This window comes from Hemiscyllium ocellatum, chromosome 5 (assembly GCF_020745735.1).
Source record: "Hemiscyllium ocellatum isolate sHemOce1 chromosome 5, sHemOce1.pat.X.cur, whole genome shotgun sequence".
In the NCBI taxonomy this organism is placed as follows: domain Eukaryota; kingdom Metazoa; phylum Chordata; class Chondrichthyes; order Orectolobiformes; family Hemiscylliidae; genus Hemiscyllium; species Hemiscyllium ocellatum.
Genome location: NC_083405.1, coordinates 22,482,081 through 22,499,705, shown reverse-complemented (window position 1 = coordinate 22,499,705; position 17,625 = coordinate 22,482,081). Strand labels below are relative to the sequence as shown.

The 17,625-nt window shown below is 41.4% G+C and overlaps 1 protein-coding gene across 1 annotated transcript in view; it reads right to left on the bottom strand.

Annotated features, from left to right (window-relative positions):
- Window positions 1–17,355, bottom strand: part of ice1 (KIAA0947-like (H. sapiens)) — a 75,783-nt gene extending 58,428 nt beyond the window's left edge. Inside the window, exons 1-2 of the mRNA XM_060824576.1 lie at window positions 17,273–17,355; window positions 767–829 (exon numbers count right to left, since the gene is read on the bottom strand). The gene's annotated coding sequence lies outside the window, so the exon portion shown is untranslated. The remainder of the gene's footprint in view (window positions 1–766; window positions 830–17,272) is intronic.
- Window positions 17,356–17,625: the final 270 nt, after the last annotated feature.

The following is a 17,625-nucleotide window of genomic DNA, read 5'->3' as shown; positions in this document are numbered from 1 at the left end:
TACAAGAATCTTTGGCAAGCATGTAAATACTGGACATATGTCAGCATCTGAAAAGAATCTGGAGACATTGCATCAAACACCCAAGTAAAATTATTGTTGGGGCAGAACCTATTGTGATCCAATTATATCAAACTGCGAGTGGAGTGTATAATGTCCATTGATGTGGTGAACAACAGTGTAGGTCTTCTACTGATTAGGAAAGCAGTTGCCTTAGTAGGGAAACAGTTGAGAGGGGCCATAGGCTAATGAAAGAATACACAAGAGGATGTCTGAATATATGCTGAACTCAAAACACAGAGTTGTGTGTGCATGGTGTAACATCTAGATTGTAGTCAAAAACATTTACATGAGCAGCAATACTATACACATTAAGGGAGGAGGCCAGACGTCCTGACACAAGTCATTAAACTGAGTTCAGGTTATTGGGGATATTTGAAAATAACGAGAGAAGATGTATTTGATTGGACAGTTGTTGTGAAAAATATATGTTATGGGGTTAAAAGAAATATTAAAAGCACTATAAAAGAAACGGAACTGTCATTTCAGGGTAGCAAATGAGTTAGAATAGTTATTCAGGTGGCATTTGTAAGAAGCAATTACTTTTTAAAAGTACAACACTCAAAAGAACAGTGGAAAGAAATGATGGCCAAAAATTTTCAATGACAGGTAACTTCACTGATATGCCTCAAGACCCTTACTAAGTCCGAATGTGCGCACATCTGCAGTCCTCACGTGACAAGTTTAAACTTACAATTGCTGATCTTACCGTGCCTGATTGTTGTTCCTCCCCCAAACCCTCTCCAGGATCAACTTCCGGAATTCCTGGCTCCTGTCCAGCCAATGTCAGAAGAATCAACATTAGTGTTTTAGTGTGGAGGTGGGTCACATGCTGTTTGTGTGGGGGGGGTTGGGAGTGGGAGAGGTGCTGGCAAGTGATAGGGGTCTGCATTTTTGGGGAGGAGGGGTGGGGACAACACTATTGGGTGGGGGTAAGGTTGAGGGCGGGGGTTAAGGGATGATAGTCAGGTGTTTACACCGTCAATCGTGAGAGGTTTTGCAGTGTCAGGATTGACAATTTCATTTAAAATAATGAAAGTCAATCAATTGGAAACAGACCTTAAGGTGTGTGGATGCACTGGAGTTACACTGGATATCTGAATGCCTGACTGTGTTTGACTCTTCAACTCTGATGGTGTGAGTGTTGGAAGGTACAGATTAAATTGGCAATTCAGCAGATTAAATTACTGTCAGCATCAGATCAGTGTCAAGTGCTCCTGCTCCAACAGTGTCCTGAAGATCAGGCTTGGATGTTCAATAAAGCAACACAGGGGAGTAATAAAGCAACACAGTGATTGCGTGCATAAAAAGAAACAATAAAGCTGTAAATTGTCTGGGTGAAAGGAGGACAAGTGGGAATAACAGCTGAACCAGTGATGTTGTGTCGTCAAGTCTACGCAAACATTGAGTTTTCTCATTTGAAACGTTACTGCAGTTAATACAGCAGACCAGAAACTTACCATATCTTTCAAAACACAAAAGTCGTCAAATAAGAAGCTGCAAACTTCCTGAATGACATTGTGTGTCACTGGAGGGTTCCCCAAAACATTCCAAATTATTGCTTTTATTTACTTAACTTTTTAAATATGCATGAGACAGAGACAAAAGTGTCACACTTAGGTTTATTGTCTGTCATGTTTCTAAGCTTGACATTCCATTTTCATTAAATGGAATATATCTGGTAAATTGGTGCAATATTAGTAAAAGGAACATTGCTTTATAAATTCCTGTATCATGTAAAGCTGTTACTAACCAAAGAAATCTAAAATTTTAATCTTATCAAAATCCACTCTATACTATTGCAAGTATTGTAATATAAACTTAAAAATGCATATGATACAAAAAATTAACAAGAGTCAAAACACGGGAAGCAAAAACCAGTGTACTTCACAAGCAATATTCAAGTTATAAATTGGAGATAACTGAAATAAACCATTTCAATGTCATCTGTAGTTTACAACGACACGGAACAAATCTGATTTAACAGCAGACTGTGCAACTATTCCCGACACATGCTGTTTTTGCGCTGCACCATTTCCATAAGATATATTTTGCTGCTAACAATGTTTTTAGTTTGTTAAGGCAAAGAATGAAGCTACTTGGTCCACAATACATTTGCCACCTTAAAATGAACAATCCTAGTTTTCCTGGTCCTGTCACAGAAATGATCTTTCTCAGAGAACTTGGTTAGCTCAGTTAGCTGGACAGCTGGTGTGCGATACAGACTGATGTCAACAGTGTGGGTTCATTTACTGCACTGGCGGAGGTTACCTTGTAGGTCCTACCTTCTCAACCTTGCCCCTCTCTACTGGCGTGGTGAGCTTCAGCTCAAACCCAACACTAGTTGTCCTAAATATGAGGGGGCAACCCTACTGTCCTCTGGGAAGTGACTTTACCTTTTTACCATCCTAGAAAACATTCTTAAATACAGTGCCCAGAGGTTGTCACAACACTCCAGTTGTGGCATTATCAAGGTTTTTACAAAGGTTTAGCACAACTTGTTTGCTTTCGTTTACTATCTGTAACTATAAAGCTCATACTTCTAAATTTTAGAAACAGCTTTACAAATTTGCTTGTCACCTTTGAAGATCTGTATACTTCAGCAGCCGGAGGATTTTGTGGAAAAGCAGTACTGCATCCAACACTGGGCCAGAAGAGTCAGAGAGCCCTTCGGTCCAAACCATCCGTGCCGACCAGGCACCCCAACCCAATCTAGTCCCACCTGCCAGTGCGCAGCCCACATCCCTCCAAACCCTTCCTATCCATATACCCATCCAGATGCCTTTTAAATGTTGCAATTGAACCAGCCTCCACCACTTCCTCTGGTAGCTCATTCTATACACGTACTACTCGCTGAGTGAAAAAGTTGCCCCTTAGGTCTCTTTTATATCTTTCCCCTCTCACCCTAGTTCTGGACTCCCCACCCGAGGGAAAAGTCTTGTCTATTTATCCTATCAATGCCCCTCATGATATTATAAACTTCTATAATGTCACACCTCAGCCTCCAATGCTCCAGGGAAAACTGGAGCCTATTCAGCCTCTCCCTATAGCTCAAATCCTCCAACCCTGGCAACATCCTTGTAAATCCTTTCTGAACCCTTTCAAATTTCACAACATTTTTCTGATAGGAAGGAGACCAGAATCGCATACAATTTTTCAAAAGTGGCCTAACCAATATCCTGTACAGCCACAACATGATGTCCCAATTCCTATACTCAATACTCTGACAAATAAAGGAAAGCATACCAAACACCTTCTTCATTATCCGATTTACCTGCAACTCCACTTTCAAGGAGCTATGACCTTGCACTTCAAGGTCTCTTTGTTCAGCAACACTCCCTAGGACCTTACCATTAAGTGTATAAGTCCTGCTAAGATTTGCTTTCCCAAAATGCAACACTTCGCATTTATATAAATTAAACTCCATCTGCCACTTCTCAGCCCATTGACCCATCTGATCCAGATCCTGTTGCAATCGGAGGTAACCTTCTTTGCTGTCCACTACACCTCCAATTTTGGTGTCATCTGCAATCTTACTAACTATATCTCTTATCCTCACATTCAAATCATTTATATAAATGACGAAAAGTAGTAGACCCAGCACCAATCCTTGTGGCACTCCACTGGTCACAGGCCTCCAGTTTGAAAACAACCCTCCACCATCACCTTCTGTCTTCTACCTTTGAGCCAGTTCTGTATCCAATTGGCTTGTTCTCCCTGTATTCTATGAGATCTAACCTTGCTAATCAGTCTCCCACGGGGAACCTTGTCGAACGCCTTACTAAAGTCCATATAGATCCCATCTACTGCTCTGCCCTCATCAATCTTCTTTGAGGAAGTAACAAAAAACTCAATCAAGTTTGTGAGACATGATTTCCCACGCACAAAGCTATGTTGACTATCACTAACCAGTCCTTGTCTTTCCAAATACATGTACATTCTGTCCCTCAGGATTCCCTCCAACAACTTGCCCACCACCAATATCAGGCTCACTGGTCTATAGTTCCCTGGCTTGTCCTTACCACCTTTTGTATAAAGTGGCACCACGTCTGCCAACCTCCAGTCTTCCGGCACCTAACCTGTGACTATCGATGATACAAATATCTTATCAAGAGGCCCAGCAATCACTTCCCTAGCTTCCCAGAGTTCTAGGGTACACCTGATCAGGTCCTGGGGATTTATCCACTTTTACGCATTTCAAGACATCCAGCACTTCCTCCTCTATAATATGAACATTTTACAAGATGTCACTATCTATTTCCCTACATTCTATATCTTTCATGTCCTTTTCCACAGTAAACACTGATGCAAAGTACGCATTTAGTATCGTCCCCACAAAGGCCGCCTTGCTGATCCTTGAGGGGCTCTATTCTCTCCTTCATTACCCTTTTGTCATTAATGTATTTGTAAAAAACCCTTTGGATTCTCCTTAACTCCATGTGCCAAAGATATTTCATGTCCCCTTTTTGCCCTCCCGATTTCCCTCTTAAGTATACTCTAAGGATTCACTTGATCTATCCTGTCTATACCTGTCATATGCTTCCTTCTTTTCCTTAACGAAACCCTCGATGTCTTTCGACATCCAGCATTCCCTACACCTACCAGCCTTTCCTTTCACCCGAACAGGACTTTACTTTCTCTAGATTCTAGTTTACTCATTTCTGAAGGCTTCCTGTCTTCTGCGCTCAATCAGCTTTTGAAAGCTCTTGCCTAATGCCATCAAAATTGGCCTTTCTCCAATTTAGAACTTCAACTTTTAGTTCTGGTCTATCCTTTTCCATCACTACTTTAAAAGGCCCAGCCTTCAAACCCCATCTGCTCCAGAGGTGTGATATTTGATCAGACAGGAGTCGCCAAGTCGTATACTTTCTGCACTCCATTTGGAAAAGTGCAATTAAGTTCAGAGTAGCTTTCCTCATTCTCCCTTCCAGGGAAGTATTTACCTGAAGTTCTTTATAGATGCAACACAAAATAAGAAACAATGAATTGCACAAGATTTCAGACAACAGATGAAAAATTTTAACAACTGTATATTTGAAACAGAAAATCAGAAAAATATTTCACTAAATCTCTGCTGTGCATGGTCATCAAGTAGCTTGTCTACAGCCCAGTTTAAAACCAAGAACATGATTCATTCTGATGAAATGTCACAATACCCAAAACACTGGCTGTGCTTTCTCTCCACAGGAGCCAGCAGACCTGATGAGTTTCTCCACCAATTTCTGTTTTATTGCACCCCGGTTTATTTGATGGTCTACAAAGCCAGCTTCCCCCATCAGGCCTACAGCACACCCTTAAAGCTAATCTGCCAGCCTGGTTCATGGACAGGAGCTGGGATTTTTCCCAAACCGACACAGCTCTAACAGATAAGGTAGTCCTGGCTGAACAAGGGGCAGAAACTTTTACTCCATTATGTATACACAAGAGTTTCCTAAGCTTTAAGGACAAGTCACATTAAAAATAAAAATCAAAATGAATCAAATTGAATGTTGAGAATATGGGATAGGTCACCCAACTGTTTGGAATACAGAAGAGGTTGCATAGCCAGATGAGTGTAAGAGATGATAGGATAAAGTTCGGAAGGGTACTGAAGTAGTTATAGAGGCAGTGAGCAGCAAACTTATGAAGTGTTATTCCCAGATCATGTATTGTTCTTTCAAGACATGTGAAGATTTGATAACCGGTTAATTGATGTCGAGATAATTTATTAAAGCAAATTGTTTCTAAAGTAATTGACTTTATGTCTGCCACTGTACAACATGCAGATCTATCTTTAATTATGTCAATTGATAACAATGATTTAAACAAAAGGCTTCTCAGTTCCACAAACTGAACGGTCCTCATGTTTATCTTGCCATCCTCATGCAGAATGATACCATTCAATAATTCTAAGTGTCTACCGTTAATTAAATCACCAGCTTCACAAACTCAAGGCTTAGGTTTCCCACAGGTACTTTATGTAAAACAGGGTGGCAAGCATCATCTGCAAATCCAGACTTTGCCTCAGCAATCAGAAAGAATGCAATTAATTACAAACATCACTTAAGCCATCGCAAAAATGTGTTTTTGCAATCTCGCCTCCAATATGTAGGATACCTGCTGTCTTCCTTACCAGACCCTAGATGATTTCATTGAGAAAAGGACAACAGGTGAAAATTTACAGAGCAGAGTGTCACATGTCGGGGTCCACTATTTTTGGCAGCTTCACAAAGGCCCAAATCTTCCAAAATTTACACTTAAGTCAGCATTGGGACTCGATGGAATTCTTGGTACACAGACACAGTTGCAGAAATTGCCCAAGAAGTTTACAGTTAAAATATACTGATTCACACTGTCGATGACACTAGATGCATGTATTTTATGTTGGTTTCAACGCTGGTGACTTAGGCTAGTTATGCAGAATTTATCTGGATAGTTCCCTGGGAAATGTTCTGCTGGTACATCAGTGACATAATTCAATAATTACTAGATCTAACTCTCTCTCCTACCACCACTTCATGACCAAATGACTGCTCCCAGTGCACCACTTACTGACCTATCCACCCACTGCAAGACCCAAACAGAGCACTGAATGTTGTTTAGTGGTGGCGTACTCCGATATGCCTCATCCCACTTGGAATGCTGCCCTGACCCATTGCTGCTGCTGCCAGGATTGAATGTCCTGACTGAAAAAATGAGAAAAGGTCATGGCAAAAAAAGTCTTTGCAGCCAACAACAATGAGCCAAATATTGGTAGTGACTGGAAGATCTGAACTAATGTCCATAAGACCATAAGACACAGGAATGGAAGGAAGGCCATTCGGCCCATCGAGTCCACTCTGCCATTCAATCATGGCTGATGGGCATTTCAACTTCACTTATCAGCATTCTCCCCGTAGCCCTTAATTCCTTGTGACATCAAGAATTTATCAATCTCTGCCTTGAAGACATTTAGCGTCCCAGCCTCCACTGCACTCTGCGGCAATGAATTCCACAGGCACACCACTCTCTGGCTGAAGAAATGTCTCCGCATTTCTGTTCTGAATTGACCCCCTCTAATTCTAAGGCTGTGCCCACGGGTCCTAGTCTCCTCGCCTAACGGAAACAATTTCCTAACGTCCACCCTTTCCAAGCCATGTATTATCTTGTAAGTTTCTAATAAATCTCTCCTTAATCTTCTTAACTCCAATGAATACAATCCCAGGATCCTCAGCCATTCCTCATATGTTAGACCAACCATTCCAGGGATCATCCGTGTGAATCTCCGCTGGACACATTCCAGTGCCAGTATGTCCTTCCTGAGGTGTGGGGACCAAAACTGGATACAGTACTCCAAATGGGGCCTAAACAAAGCTTTATAAAGTCTCAGTAGCACAACGGTGCTTTCATATTCCAACCCTTGAGATAAGTGACAACATTGCATTCGCTTTCTTAATCACAGACTCAACCTGCATGTTTACCTTTAGAGAATCCTCGACTAGCACTCCCAGATCCCTTTGTACTTTGGCTTTACGAATCTTCTCACTGTTTAGAAAGTAGTCTATGCTTTTATTCTTTTTTCCAAAGTGCAAGACCTCGCATTTGCTCACATTAAATTCCACCAGCCATTTTTTGGACCACTCTCCCAAACTGTCTAGATCCTTCTAAAGCCTCCCCACTTCCTCAGTACTACCTGCCTGTCCACCTAACTTCTTATCATCGGCAAACTTCGCTAGAATGCCCCCAGTCCCTTCATCCAGATCATTAATATATAACGTGAACAGCTGCGGCCCCAACTACTGAACCCTGCGGGACACTGCTTATAACCGGCTGCCATTCTGAAAAAGAACCTTTTATCCCAACTCTCTGCCTTCTGTCAGACAGCCAATCCTCATGTCTATGGAAGTCAACTAATTTGGATCGCAGCACAACAATTAGGTTTAACAAAATATTCTCCAATAGCATTTTGATATACCATAGAAAGTGCTTAAGTTCTCTCTTGCACAATAATCACTACAGATTAAAACCAGAGTGCAACTTCCAATCAGAAAAATTGAACACAGATTTAGCTGACACTTCAGTCCTGAGAAAATGCTGAACAGAGTTGTTGTGATTTCAGAAGTATATTAAAATAAAGCTGTCATAATCTTTCTTACGAGTAGATGAGTGTGAATTACATACATATCCATCAGAGTCCAGCTTACTTTATCCTTCATATTGCTGTCATACCACAAATCAGTGAATTATTTTCACCTCTTATTTGTTTTCAAACTTCACTTCAAACAGCTGTTATGACTAACCTCAATACAGGTGCTGTTATTAAAAGAGCACTTCTGCAAACAAATCTGAATGACATAAATTTTTGTTCCAAACTTAAAAGATGCGCTTCAATTTTGTTGACACCTACTAAACTGCATTAGTTTTAAATCTCTCAAAGTCAGCCAGCTAACTCCTATAAGTAACTAATCCAACACAACAGCCCAGTAAATGTTACAAAATACAGGGAAAATATAAATATTTCAAGGGAAATGAGTGAGTTTGTTAAAATTATTTGATACAATGAAACTCCTTTAAATATATTTAATGATAAGTTGCAAGGTCAATAAGTCCAACATAAGAAGTAACATATTTCTGCACCATCTTTCGCAATCTCAATGTCCCGAAACACCTTGTAGTCAATGAGATATTACTGAATTAGTTACCATTGTATTGGTAGCTAATTCACATCCACAGAGATGAAAGAAACGACCAGATTATCTGCGTTCTCAGTGCCGACTTCAGTATATGGACAAACATTGGTTTGGAAACTTAGGAGAAATCTCCTGCTATTCATCAAAATGGCACCAAATGATCTTTCATGTCCACCCAAGGCGGCAATTGGGAACTCGATTTCACAATACACCTCCAACAGTACAGTCCTCCCTCAACATTACAGCTAAATGTACATGCTGCTGAGGTGACGCAGAGTCTGAGCCGCTCAGCACAGAAACAGACCCTTCAATCCAATGTGTCTGCATCAACCAGACATCCCAATCTGACTAGTCCCGTTTGCCAGTGTTTAGTCTGTATTGCTCTAAACCTTTCCTATTCATAAGTCCATCCAGATGCCTTTTAAATGTTGTAATTATAGCAGTCTCCACCACTTCCTCTGGCTGTTAATCCATACACACACCACCTTCCACATGAAAAAAGTTGCTCCTCAAGTCATTTTCCCCTCTCAGTTTTAACCCATGTCCTCTAGTTTCAGACTCCCCCACTCTCGGAAAAGACCTTGGCTATGCACCCTATCTATGCCCCTCACGATTTTGTAAACGTCTCTAAGGTCGCCCCTCAGCCTCTGATTCTCCAGAGAAAAAAGCCCCAGCCTATTCTGCATCTCATATAACTCAAACTCTGCAGTCCCAGCAACATCCTTGTAAATCTTTTCTGCAGGCTTTCTAGTTTATCAACATCCTTCCAGGGTGACCAGGATTGTATGCAGTAGTCTAAAAGTAACCTAAACATTTTTAGTGTATAACTGCAACATGACCTTCCAGCTCGTATACTAAATGTTCTGACCAATGAAGACAAGTGTACTTCACTACAGTCCGCCTGCAATTCCACTTTCAGGGAATTATGCATCTGCATTCCTAGGTCTCTTTGGTAATACTCACCAGGGCCTGACCATTAATTATCTTGGGCCAAAGTGAGGACTGCAGATGCTGGAGATTAAAGTCAAGAGCGTGGTGCTGGAAATGCACAGCAGGTCAGGCAGCATCCGAGGAGCAGGTAAAACTAAACAAAAACAAAAAAAAAAATCCCCCCCCAAAAAAATCGACATTTTGGGCAAAAGCCCTTCCTTGCCAAAATGCAACATCTCACATTTATCTAAATTAAACTCCATCTGCCATTCCTCAGCCCATTGGCCCATCTGATCAAAGTCTTGTTGCACTCCGAGATAACTTTCTTCCCAGTCCATTACACCATCAACTTTGGTATCATCTGCAAACTTACTAACCATACCTCCTATGTTCACATCCAAATCATTTAATATAAATGAATAGACCAAGCCTGGATCCATGTGGCACACCACTGGTCACAAGCGTCCAGTCTGAAAAGCAACCCTCTACCACCACCCTCTGTCTCCTACCTTCAAGGCAATTTTGCATCCAATTGGCTGGCTCCCTCTGGTTCCCATATCGTCTAACCCGACTAACCCATGATCCACAAACATCTGACTCAGGTTAGTCACACACTAGTTGAGCTTGGACTCCCTTTTGATTATGAATAGCTCTGCATAACATGCTGATAATTCCAAGATGGATTTGCACAAAAAATTTGCATTTCAATAACCTGAAAGAAATAATACATAGTAAAATTTTCACTAATTGACAGTGTAACTATCAGAATGATCCATAAAACAGAATCCTCTACCTCCCTTTGATAAAACAAATACAATAATTCGAAGTACTTTATACAAAATATTTCTCCTTGAATACTATATAATTCTATTGGAATAAATAATTTCTTATCCCACGCTTAACTGGATTGAAAGAGAAACATTGATAAACAACATTACCGAAGTAGATTTGTCGTCTCAGTTGTGGTTTGATAACACTACACTCAAGTGACCTCCTGGCTGCTAAAACTTCTCGCTATGGACAAGGTCTGAAAGTCTTACATCCACCATTTTGTCTCTTATTTCTGCTATCATCTTTCATCTTTTTTGTTGACCTGTCCTAGCCTGGTTCACCATCACTTCTCTTACTGTTGCCCTCACCTTTGTTTTTTTCTTCATATTTTCCAATCAACCTGTGCAGAGTTGTTATTAAATGCTAGAGCAGGTGGGACTTGAACCCAGATCACCTGCCCGCCAAGTAGGGACACTACCACTGGACCTTCTGTTCTTACCTTAGCCTGGGGTTGGTTCTTCAGCTGTACCTGCATTCAAGTCCTATGCTCCATCTTGTGGCAGAGATTGGTTGGTGCAAGTAATTCAGGCTAGCTGATGCCTGCACTGACCAAATTTGCCACTAGATGGTGCTTGGTCAATCTAAAAGTGCCTTCGATAGTCAGAGATGTACAACATGGAAAGAGACCCTTCAGTCTAACTTACCCATGCTGACCAAATATCCTAAGTTAATCTAGGCCCATTTGCTAACATGTGACCCATAACCCTCTACACCTTTCTTATTCATATACCCATGTCTTTTAAATGTTGTAATGTACCAGCCTCCACCGCATCCTCTGGCAGCTCACTACATACACTCACCATCTTCTGCGTGAAAAAGTTGCCCCTTAGATCCCTTTCAAATCTATCACCTCTCATCCTAAACCTATGCCCTCTAGTTCTGGGCTCCCCCGACCTAGGGCAAATACCTTGCCTATTCACCCTATCCATGTCACTTGTGACTTTATAAAACCTCTATAAGGTCACCACTCAGCCTCCGACACTCCAGGGATAACAGCCCCAGCCTGTTCAGCCTCTCCCTATAGCTCAAATTCTCCAACCCTGGCAACGTCCTTGTAAATGTTTTCTGAACCCTTTCGAGTTTCATATCAGCCTTCCTATACCAGAGAGACCAGAACTGCACACAATATTCAAAAAGTGGTCCAATCAACGTCCTGTACAGCCACAACAAAGACCTCCCACCCCTATACTCAATGCTCTGCCCAATAAAGGAAAGCATACCAAACACCACCTTCATCATCTTATCTACCTGGGACTCCACTTTCAAGGGACTACGAACTGCACTCTCTTTGTTCAGCAACTCCCCAGGAGCTTACCATTAAGTATATACGTCCTGTCCTGATTTGCATTTCCAAAATGCAGCATCTCACATTTAGCTAAATTAAATTCCATCTGCCACTGCTCAGCCTATTAGCCCATCTGATCAAGATCCTGTTGTACTCTGAGATAAGGTGATCTTGGTTCGAGATCTGAGGTACTTGTTCGCTGTTCACTCTCTCTCCAATTTTGGTGCCATCTGCAAATTTATTAACTATACCTCCTATGTTCACATCCAAATCATTTATATAAATGACAAAAAGCAGTGGACCCAACACCAATCCTATTGGCACACCACTGGTCACAGGCCTCCAGTCTGTGAAAGGTGAAATGTCTTTTGGCAATCCAGTTATTCAAATGGTTAGTTCTCCCTGTATTTCATGGGATCTAACCTTGCCAGCCAGTGCACCATGAGGAACCTTGTCAAACGCCCTTACTGAAGTTCATACAGATCATGTCTACAATTCTGGCCTTCTCAATCCTCTTTGTTACTTCTTCAAAAAAAGGCAACTCAACTTTGGTTTTGACAATATCATGGAAAATGCATCAACAAACAAACAGTTTACCAATTAAAACTGAAAAGGTGCTATGCCTGGACAAGTTTCTTTTGTCTGAAAAGTATCAAGAACTGGTAATGAATACGTTAAGTTTTGATAAAATCAATGAGCAATATTGCAAGGTCAAATGATCATCCTAAATTGGTTGTTAGCTTGGTTCTTGGTTCATGTGCGATTGTTCATTTCATCCTGGACCCTATGTTCTGAATTTTGCAAAGCTGATCAAGTATAGGGTGTAGGTTTGCTCGCTGAGCTGTAGGTTTGATATCCAGATGTTTCATTACCTGGCTAGGTAACATCATCAAGTGAAGCGAAGCTGTTGTCTCCTGCTTTCTATTTATATCTTTCTCCTGGATGGGGTTCCTGGGGTTTCTGGTGATGTCATTTCCTGTTCGTATGTGTTTGTTTATGGCGTTGTGGTTGGAGTGCCAGGCCTCCAGGAATTCTCTAGCATGTCTTTGCTTGGCCTGCCCCAGATATGTTGTCCCAGTCGAAATGGTGGTTTTTTTCCTGTGTGCAGGGCTATGAGGGAGAGAGGGTCGTGTCTTTTTGTGGCTAGCTGGTGTTCGTGTATCCTGGTGGCTAACGTACTTCCTGTTTGTCCCACGTCAAGTATGATCAAAGCTTTACCAACTATGAATGGAAGGGTCAAGTTATTCAATATGATTAACCTGTCATTGAGATATATGTTTTACTTACCTTCCATCACGCCAGTGCTGAAATTCATGTACCACATTACTAAGTTGTTCCATGGTAAAAAAGTGCCAACTCTACCTCAAATTCCCACAAAAGAATAAGGTGTCCTTTAAATTTCATCAACTGATGAAGCTAGCCATTATAGATATTTTCTAAACAACTTGCTTAAAGAGGTTATTTATTACACAACTCTGGAGCAAGTGGAAAAGCTAGCCATTACACACTGCTATTATGCAACAATATCAGGATGCCCCCATCAAGCCAAGAAGACATTTCACCTATCACACAAATGAGGCATTTGGTATTTGAATTTTAGTGGCAGTGTAATGCCAGGTATGAAAGTTATACACCCAATGACTGGTGGGTCACATCAAACAGCACATCTCTTTAGAATGTCTCTGCATGGTACGAGATATTAAACGCATCCTCAATAATCAAGGGGTCCAAGTGGGATGAAGAAAAAAAATTATAATGATCACTATTAAAAAAAACTAGGAAAACTAATAGGGGCCTGATGGGTTACACACTAGAATTTTAAAGGAAGCAGCCACAAAACTAGTGAATGTAATGGTAGTAATCTTCCAAGAATCCTTAGGTTCAGGAAAAGTGGCAGAGAACTGGAAAGCTGCTAATGTACTTCAATCAACGGAAGACAACAAAAATATCAAATAACTATAGGCCAGTCAATTTAATGTCACATTGGGAAAATGTTACATTCTATTAGAAAGAATATAACAGAGCATTTAAAAATACATCATAAAATCAAGCAGAGTCAAACAAGTACTTTATTAGCACGGATAAAAGATTGGCTAATAAAAGCTAGTCAACTGGGACAAAAGGGGCATTTTCAAAATGGCAACTTGTAACAAGAGTGCCACAGGGATCAGTGCTGGGGCAGAATTATTTACAACATATATCAATGACTTAGATGAAGGAAGTGAACGAGCTGTTGCCAAGTTTGTAATGACTCAAAATAGGCGCAACTTCAAGTAGTGAGGATAACACAGACTACAGCGGGAAATATAGACAGGTTAAGAGAATTGTCAAAAACTTGGTAGATGGGAAAGTATAAAGTTATGCATTTTTCCAAGAAAAATAGAACAGCTAAGTATTTTTTAAATGGGGAAAGCAGCAGAAAATTGCAGCACAGAAAGATGTGGGACCCCTGTGCATAAATCACAAAAACCTAGCAGCCAAGTTCATTGAATAATAGGAAAGACCAATTGATCTTTTGTCATTATTTCACAGATATAGAAGATAGAAAAGTACAGCACAGAACAGGCCCTTTGGCTCACGATGTTGTGCCGTGGATTAATCCTAATGTAAAATAAAATAACTTAACCTACGTACCCCTCGAAGGGAATGCAGTGTAAAAATAGGAAGTCTTGTTAAAATTCTATAAGGAACAGGCCAGGCCACACCAGGAATACCGTGAACAGTAGGGTCCCCTATTTAAACAAAACTATATTGACATGAGAGGTGACTTAGACAAGGTTCACTGCGTAGATCCCACATCTGGAGGCATCTTCCTATTCGAAAAAGTGAAGTAAGTTGGGCTTGTACTTGTCGCCGTTGAGAACAATGAGAACAGCCCTTATTGAAACACAGAGGTTCTTACGGTCTTGACAGGCAGATGTCAGAAAGTCTATGACCAAAGGGCATAGTGTCAGAACAAGTGGTCACCTATTTAAGACAGAGGGGAGGATGATACTTTCTCTGTCAGACAGTAACCAACCTATAGAATTATTTACTGTATAGAGGCTGGATGGTTACGTATACTCAAGGATAACACAGACATTTTAAGTCGGTAAGGGACTCAAGGGTTTTGGTGAGCAGGTAGGAAAGTAGAATTGAGGATTATTGGATCAGCCATGATCTTAGAGAAGACTGTACTTGCTGAATAGACTACTCCTGCTCCTTTATCTTACTGTCTTAAGACAATTCCAAACCCTTACCACCCTCAATGTCACCGAATGAAAACCTTCAAAGCATTCTGTTCTTCCTTCACATGGACTGCAACGGCTCATGGCAGCAGTCCACACTACCTTCAAAAAAAAGGGCAGCAAATGCTGGAAATTCTAGTGATGATAATGCCCATACATTTATGAGCTTATAAACAAACTCTGGTAAACATATGATGCACTCCTTCCAAAATCCTTGTTAAAATGTCTTTAAAGTGTCCTTAAAATGTGGTATCCAGAACTGCTCAAAATACTATAGGTCTGGTTTGATCAGGGCATTGTCGGGCTGAGGGATGACTTCTGCCCCATTTTCAATGAGATATAAACTATCAATGCCCTCAATTTAATATAATTTTTATTTTGTTTTTGAACTTATAAATGCAATACTAACTTATACAAAATAGCAAAGCATATAGAATTTCAGGCATAAATTATTCAAGGATAACAATTATTTCTAACACAAGACATATCTGAAAATATTTATAAAATAAAACTTTAAGTTAGACACCCTCAGTACTTTTCAAAGATACTCCGAAAGCTAGTGCACTTCCAATTAAACCTGTTGGACTATAACCTGGTGTTGTGTGATTTTTAACTTTGTACACTCCAGTCCAACACCAGCATCGCCAAATCATTTCAAAGATAAGCAGTCAGAAGAAGGTATTACGATAGAGTTCTAGAAAGTGATAAATAGTTTCACATACTTCTATGTTTTCAGAGAATCAGGTCAAACACTTTACTGTTGGATACATAAATTACCAGGAAATACACAAGCCATCTTTTGAATTATATGGCTTGTAGATCTAAAAAAATATAATTTAAAAATGACAATTATACTTATTTTTTAAAAATCCGGTGCAAAGGAAGCACAAAGTATGGAAGCGGAAACAATGCAACTTACAGAAAAATCTAAGTGTACATATTCTCCTTGTATCATAATCTTAAACAGTAAAATAAGTTGTATACCATGCACACTATAAAGCTCTCTGACAATGCAGTTATAATTTAATGTTGAATTACTCTGTATTGCAATCTATACTTTATCATAAGGCAATAGTTGCTTTAGAATTGAAAATTCAAGTACTACACTAGGAAGCCAAACACAAAGAAAGATTACATTTCTATGCTTCACAGCTGGAAGTGTTTCTCTGAGGTGATTATGAAAGATCACACAACCCAACTCAAAACAGAGTACTAAGATCTCTTGGGCACCCAGGTCAACACTTATGCCTCAACGGTCATCACTAAAATTGATGATCTGGCCATGCCCATATTTCTTTTTACCAGGCCTTGCAGAGTGCAAATTGCATGTCAACTTTCCCTTCATGACAGCAACGAATGCCCTGCAAGGACTCAAGCGACTATGGAGCATTTTGAGACAGAGAACAGAGACGTCCGAATCTCGATCCGTCACACCTGCCGCTCGTCTTGAACTTAAACTTTCTAGGAAAGTGCAATCGTCTTGTTTATACGGTAATCCAATGGTTGCCATTGCAAGCCACCACTCTAACCCACTGCGGGGCTCAGTGAGAACCTGTCACTCCCTATTTGCGTAACAATCCAATGCTTTATTATAATCCATTCACCCAAATTCTAATCAATAAAACGTGGTGTCCAGAGCTGCTCAAAACACTATGGGACTGGTTTAATCGGGGCAACTGTAGGGCTGACTTCTGCCCCAGTTTCAGTGAGATGTAAACCATCACTGCCCTCAATTTAATATAATTGACAACAGCATGGCAATGCGCAGTTATCACCAAAACCTGTTACCACATCCCTTTTGTTCTCTGTGTTAGGATTGGCTGGGTAAAAAAATGAGGTCTGCAGATGCTGGAGATCACAGCTGCAAATGTGTTGCTGGTCAAAGCACAGCAGGTTAGGCAGCATCTCAGGAATAGAGAATTCGACGTTTCGAGCATAAGCCCTTCATAGGGCTTATGCTCGAAACGTCGAATTCTCTATTCCTGAGATGCTGCCTAACCTGCTGTGCTTTGACCAGCAACACATTTGCAGTTAGGATTGGCTGCTCTATTTTAAATTTGTGGTCTATATATAAAATACATTGTCTCCCCCCTCCCTCCTCCCCTCCCTCTCCCTCCTCTCCTTCAGCCAAAAGGTCCACTTCCAGCCTGGGTGTTGTTTACATGAGCCAGCATGGTAGTGCAGTGATCTGCCCATGCACCGCCCTGCTGCTGCTGCTGCTGCTGCTTGTTGTCCTCTTGGTCCCAGCCACGAGCCCAGAGCCCGGGCTCAGGGACAATGAGCCGCGCGCTTACCTGCTGCAAGGTGTCGCAGTTCACACAGGGGGCCGGGCCCGCGGTCACCGCGTCGGCCGCCTGCGAACGGGATTCTCCGGGCATCATGTTTCCCCTTCCCCCCCCCCTCTCCCCCAGCGAGCGGCTGCGCTCGCCCTCACTCCCCACTCGGGCCCCGCAACGACGCCATACTACCACCACCACAACCCCCCTCCGTCGCGCAGCTGATGACGCACTTGTACGCGACAACAGCCAAGCCGGACCCCCCCAACGGCTCCCACCGGGAGCGGGCGGGCCGCTGAACGCCAGCGGGCCTTCGACGAGCACAGAGCCAGACGGCAGGCAGCCAGCCAGTCAGTCAGCAACCGCAGGTC